The sequence below is a fragment of the Euphorbia lathyris genome, chromosome 1 (assembly GCF_963576675.1).
Source record: "Euphorbia lathyris chromosome 1, ddEupLath1.1, whole genome shotgun sequence".
Lineage (NCBI taxonomy): Eukaryota > Viridiplantae > Streptophyta > Magnoliopsida > Malpighiales > Euphorbiaceae > Euphorbia > Euphorbia lathyris.
In genome coordinates, this window is record NC_088910.1 from 133,070,277 (window position 1) to 133,075,713 (window position 5,437).

At 36.2% G+C, this 5,437-nt stretch overlaps 1 long non-coding RNA gene across 1 annotated transcript; it reads left to right on the top strand.

The window, feature by feature from the left end:
* Positions 1-981: 981 nt before the first annotated feature.
* On the top strand, positions 982-3,395 carry LOC136219862 (uncharacterized). The gene is made up of 4 exons (XR_010684303.1): positions 982-1,093; positions 1,554-1,633; positions 1,776-1,835; positions 3,359-3,395. It is a non-coding gene; the product is annotated as an uncharacterized lncRNA (long non-coding RNA).
* The last annotated feature ends 2,042 nt before the right edge of the window (positions 3,396-5,437 follow it).

Below are 5,437 nucleotides of genomic sequence, written 5' to 3' on the forward strand. Positions count from 1 at the left end.
AACGACTCGGAGGAATGTGACGGCCCCAAATGAATTTTGACCAAGGCGGCACCAAAGAGGATGACTCCATAAGCAAACTATAATATCTCTTCACTGTGAAGACCCCATTTTCAGAAGGTCAGCAAATGCACCAATCGGTGTCCTCCAGACCCCTGCGCGTGCGATGGATAGACGAACGAATGTATGTGGTAATGAGTTCAAGGTTATCTCAATTGTCCCCTGTAAGTAGATCATCCACGCAAGTGTATATAGTGGCCTGCTGTTTGGTGCTTATCTCAAGATGATCCGCCACTATAGGGGATATCCAATTGTCAATCCAGAAGTTGAGGGACGAGGTAGAGCCAATCCACCAGTGAACCTGACTAAGAATAGACCGATAACTAGCTTTACATGGCCCCAAACCGAGGAGTTCACTAAGTATTGACGCGGCTGATCGGATGCAGAGAAAAACCGCAGTCTCAATAAATTAATCACAAAGGAGTCGCCCTGCAGGAGTTCCCAACACATTCCCCAGCAAAGTCGTGTTATAGTGCCTGAAATTCTAGATACCAATCCCCCCTGATCATTCGGTTTACTGCAGGTCTCCCAAGAAACTGTCACTATGCCATTTTCCCTTTCACATGACACAATGTAGATGACAGACATTTGTTTTCGTGTCGTCTGAATATTTTTCGTGACAATATTTTAACTCTATGTCATCTGATGGCGTACTTAAAAATGCGCTTGATTCTTAGATGACGTTACGATTACTCGCTTCTGTCATCCCAAAAGAACGCGATTTTAATGGAAAAGTCACTTAACCATCAGACGACATTGCGGATAAATGACTGTCATTGTTAACTGAAAATCAGAAAAGCGGCAACCAAATATTAGAAAAGCGGGGGAGCAAAAATTTCCCAAAATTTTAACGCGCCCAATCTTTTAGACGGGATATAAAAGGCAAAATGAAAACCTAATTTCTTATTTTGTCTGTTCGTTTCTCTAGAATCCATCTCATCTTGCTCCCTCCATCTCCATCTCTGAAATTTGTAATCATATCTATCTCTCCAGTATCTCTAGATGTCTTCTTCTACGACCATTCTCAAATCCATCGGTAAGTATTATTGGCTCAGGTATTTAGGATCATGTATTCAATGCTTATGAGAAACTCTGGTTCAGGTACCTGTGATCTATTGTATGTGAAATTTGAATTGATGTGTAAACTATGGCATGATATTGGTCAATGGAAGCATGTAATGGTTTAAATTCTAAATTTAGTGTAACACTCTTGATTTTCAGACAACTGAGGAAGAACTAAATGCTCTGCTATGTTTATTTCTTCCTTTAGGAAGAGGGAATTTTTTGTTCACTCTTCTATAGTTGGAAAAAATCATGAAATGCTTGAGCTACGTGTACCCTATTGACATTATTTTTGCAAGGTTTACAACTTGGTTGAAAGCATGTGGAAATTTCTCGTTGTTGTAAATTTGCTGCTAAGATGACTTCCCCTATATTTCTATGCACATCATTTTTCCATTTTCTGAAGTAAATGATTTCTACTTATTTTCTCTCAGTTGCATTCAAGTTATCCAAAACGAAGACTGATTATACCTTAAAATTATTTCATGCAATTCTATTTGGGAGGAGAAGGAAGGTAATTCAACTGCTATTTAGTTTGTTCTTGTTTGGACTACTTCATTCCTTTAAATGTGATCCTTATTGGTGTTTAGAATGTGTGAATGTGTTATGAAGTTTTCCCCTTTTACACATGAAATTTATATTCCTCATTTTCACAGGCATTTCAGATCAAGAGTAATATATTCCGGTTTTGTGGTTTTGTGTGGCGGGAAAATGAGGTAATTAATTGACATTTTTCAGAGATAACTTTCTTTAGACATGATATTTGATTGATTTAAGGGAATAGTCATTCACTTGGTCACAACTAGAATATGCTTGGCATGATTTTTGATTTTGGTGTTATTGTTTTCTTTTTATGTTCTGTCATTATTGCAGGAAAAACACAGGATTAAAGTAATAGATTATGGTTATGAAATTGATTAAACACAAGATTATGGTTAATGATGAAACTCTTGGTACCAAATAATTGAGTAATTGTGGATACTGAAATTGAAGTAATTGCACCTGTACATACACCTATTATTGTTGTGCTTATGTAATTAAAGTGATGTGTTGGAGCTTTCTATAAGTAAGAAGAAAGCTCCTGCCATTAAAACAACTATAGGGCCTGTTCTTGATATCATCTGTCTACTCCTGAAAATTTATAACAATTGAAATTAATTTAACAATTTAAATTAGGGATAAGATACCAAAATAGGTCTAAGGTTTTTAGGGAAGTACTAATTTAGGCTCAACGTTCAAAATAGCACCAATATAGACTTAACGTTTACCAATATAATATCAATTTAGGCACGTTTACAATATAGCATCAATTTACGCCTCACTTACAAAATAGCACCAATATAGGCTTAATGTTTACAAAATAATACGAATTTAAGCTTAACGTTTAGCTTAAATTGTACATATCATTTTAAATTTGTATTAATCAGTCCTCGTTTTCCCTTGAATTGATTGATTGTTTCTCATAAAATAGAAATGCAACTATTTATAATAATGTTTTCATGTTAGAGACAACGCCAAATTGATACTCTTGAAATTGATTGTTTTTATTACTTAGAACTCCCTCTTGCAAACACATCTTTATGTCCAGGGGAAAAGGAAAAGGAAACAGGGGATTTTTGAATTCTTTTGTGTGTCTTGCCTTGTACTGCTATTTCTGGATGATCAACTAACATACTTCATGAACACAGACTTCTTCTACTTAAATCACTGCAGCATGAATATTTTAGTAGAAAAGTCGATCCTTTACTTTCATTTTGATTGCAGTTATTTTCTGATGGTTATAAATTGAGTTGAACAACTTCTTAATAAGCTCATCTCTACAGATAATAATGGTAGACTATTTGAATCAAGTTGTGAATATGCGTTTGACGTCGTTTCAAGATGACCACCCTCGGGTTTGTTGGGCAGCCTTTAATTTTATGCATATGCCTACAGATATGGTTGGTGCATGGCAGCTTGTGATCTTTTGTTATTAACTTATTTTTAACTTTATTTGTCTCCTCTCATCTCAACAGAAAATATCTCTCTATGGTAGGAATTACTTTATTTTCAATAAACTGCAGATGATGAGCTATCAGAATTTCATGCATCTCTAGTGAGCCGCTTCTTTTATACTCTCAGTTTATGTCAATATGAATTACATATAATGGCCATAATTAGACTATTAAAGTGTGTGGCACAATAGAGGCACTTGGTATTAAGATCATCATTCAATTAACTTGTGTATTTTATGTTGCAGGGAGCAAAGGGATGGAAGGAAACATGCAAAGAATGGGCATAACAAGTCAGGAGGTTCAAGGTTTAGGTGTTTAGACTTCTTATATAGTTAAATCTTAGTATTGTAATGAAAAACCTTTGGTTAGAATTGTGATCTTCACATATGTACAAGTTTATTGTTATATATAAAGGTTATTTTCACATTATTTACAATCTACTTTGGTTATATATACAGGTTCATGGAAGAGGTAAAAACCAAAAAAACAATGACAAATTTTTTATAAGAAAATGTCATCTTACTTTCTATATAATGATACAGAAGTGATAACAAACTGCTATACTAATTATGTTCCAACGACATAATTTAATACAAATTATATCATGTGAATTACGTTATGATGAGAGTCGAGAAAACAAAAATTGTCATAACATTAACATAAACCTCCATTTTAACTTAATATTTTGACATATTATTTAAAAATGGTGTCATGAGAACATATATTCCATGACAGTTGTTATTAGATAATCCGTATATAAGTAGTGATCAGATGACATGTCGTTATTTGGTCGCTGTCATGTGAGGCTATTACGGATGACAGAGCGTGACCGTCATCTGAAGCATCAACAGACGGCAGTGAGCCATGTGACAGTTTTATATCTTGCGGGATGACGGTTTTTAACCGTCATCTGAATGGGTTTTTGGCATAGTGCGCTATTAGTTTTTTTATCTCTCGACTACCCGACCAAAGGAAGTTTCTGACAGCTCGGTTCAGCCTGTTAAGGAGAGCAATCGGCATGTGGTAGATCATGAAGGAGTGAATCAGCGCCACTGTTAACGCTGATTTCACTAGAGTAAGTCTTCCGGCAAAGGATAGCGAACTTCCCTTCCAAGAGCTGAATTTACTAAGAAACCGATCGGCAAGCTGAAACTTTTCGGGGATCCATGGAACAATGGAACGCCAAGATACATGAAAGGGAGATCAGCGCAGCGTATTCCAAGAATTGCTGTGAGCCAAGAAGCCCTGCGGTTCGTGATAAAACTGCTAAAGAAGACCGCAGACTTCTTCCAGCTAACCACCTGTCCTGAAATATTGCCATAAAATTGACAAAGCTCCCTGATAGCAATCATATTCCTTCTGGTTGCTGATGCGCCCTCACCTAAGTTAGAGATGAGAACTCACTAAGGGATAAGTGTACCCCGTCGTTATCAAGTAATAAATTTCTGGTTAAGTCCAAGTTATCGTCCACAGGATTTATTTCTGCAAGTATCGAGTTACTTGGTTTCAGGTGTTATCTAGGCTTAGGGGGTTTTGAGTTGGTTTTGCTAAGTTAATCTACTCCTAGGTTGGATTATACTATTCCTAGCTAAGTTATCTGATTCTAACTAAATTATTCTACGCCTAATTAAGTTACTCTACCCCTAATTAAGTTAAACTACTCCTAAGTGATCTTTTACCAATGCAATTATCCGAAGGAACGTGAAGGGATACGATGATAATGAAAATAGATTGTTTAAGCAATTGAATTAAAACCTAAGTCACTTGTGTCCGAGGCGATTAACCCGACCTATCCTCCTAAAGTCCCTAGTTCGTGATTCCCTTGTAAGGCCGAAACTAGCTCTAAGGCTCAGTAATTTGGGCTTAATCTTCTATAGGGTCGTCAATCCTATAGGCACTGACTAGGTCAGATTCAGCTCGCAATATGTGCCAACTTGATTTTGGGATTATCGAATGAGTTAAACCAATCAGACAAAGCGTAAGACAAAGATTAAAGCATTAAAACAATTGAATGAACAAGAACTATAATATATATCAAAGATGGAGAATATTGTCACGAAGTTACAATAAGCCTAGAATTCATAACATGTATCAGAGGCTAGACAGAATGTAAAAGAAGAAAAATCTCTTTCAGGGAACCTGTCTACCAATGCAGGTGTCTTTCTAGGACTTAAGGATGGAGCTTGAGCAATCCTCGGTGAACGGAGCTTCGGAGGTGTCTTCAATGGAGGTTTGAAGGATATGGAGGAGGTGGAGAGGATTTCTCAAGAGGAAAACTAAGAAAATTACAAAGATAAAAGATATCTAAATTACATCGAAAAAAC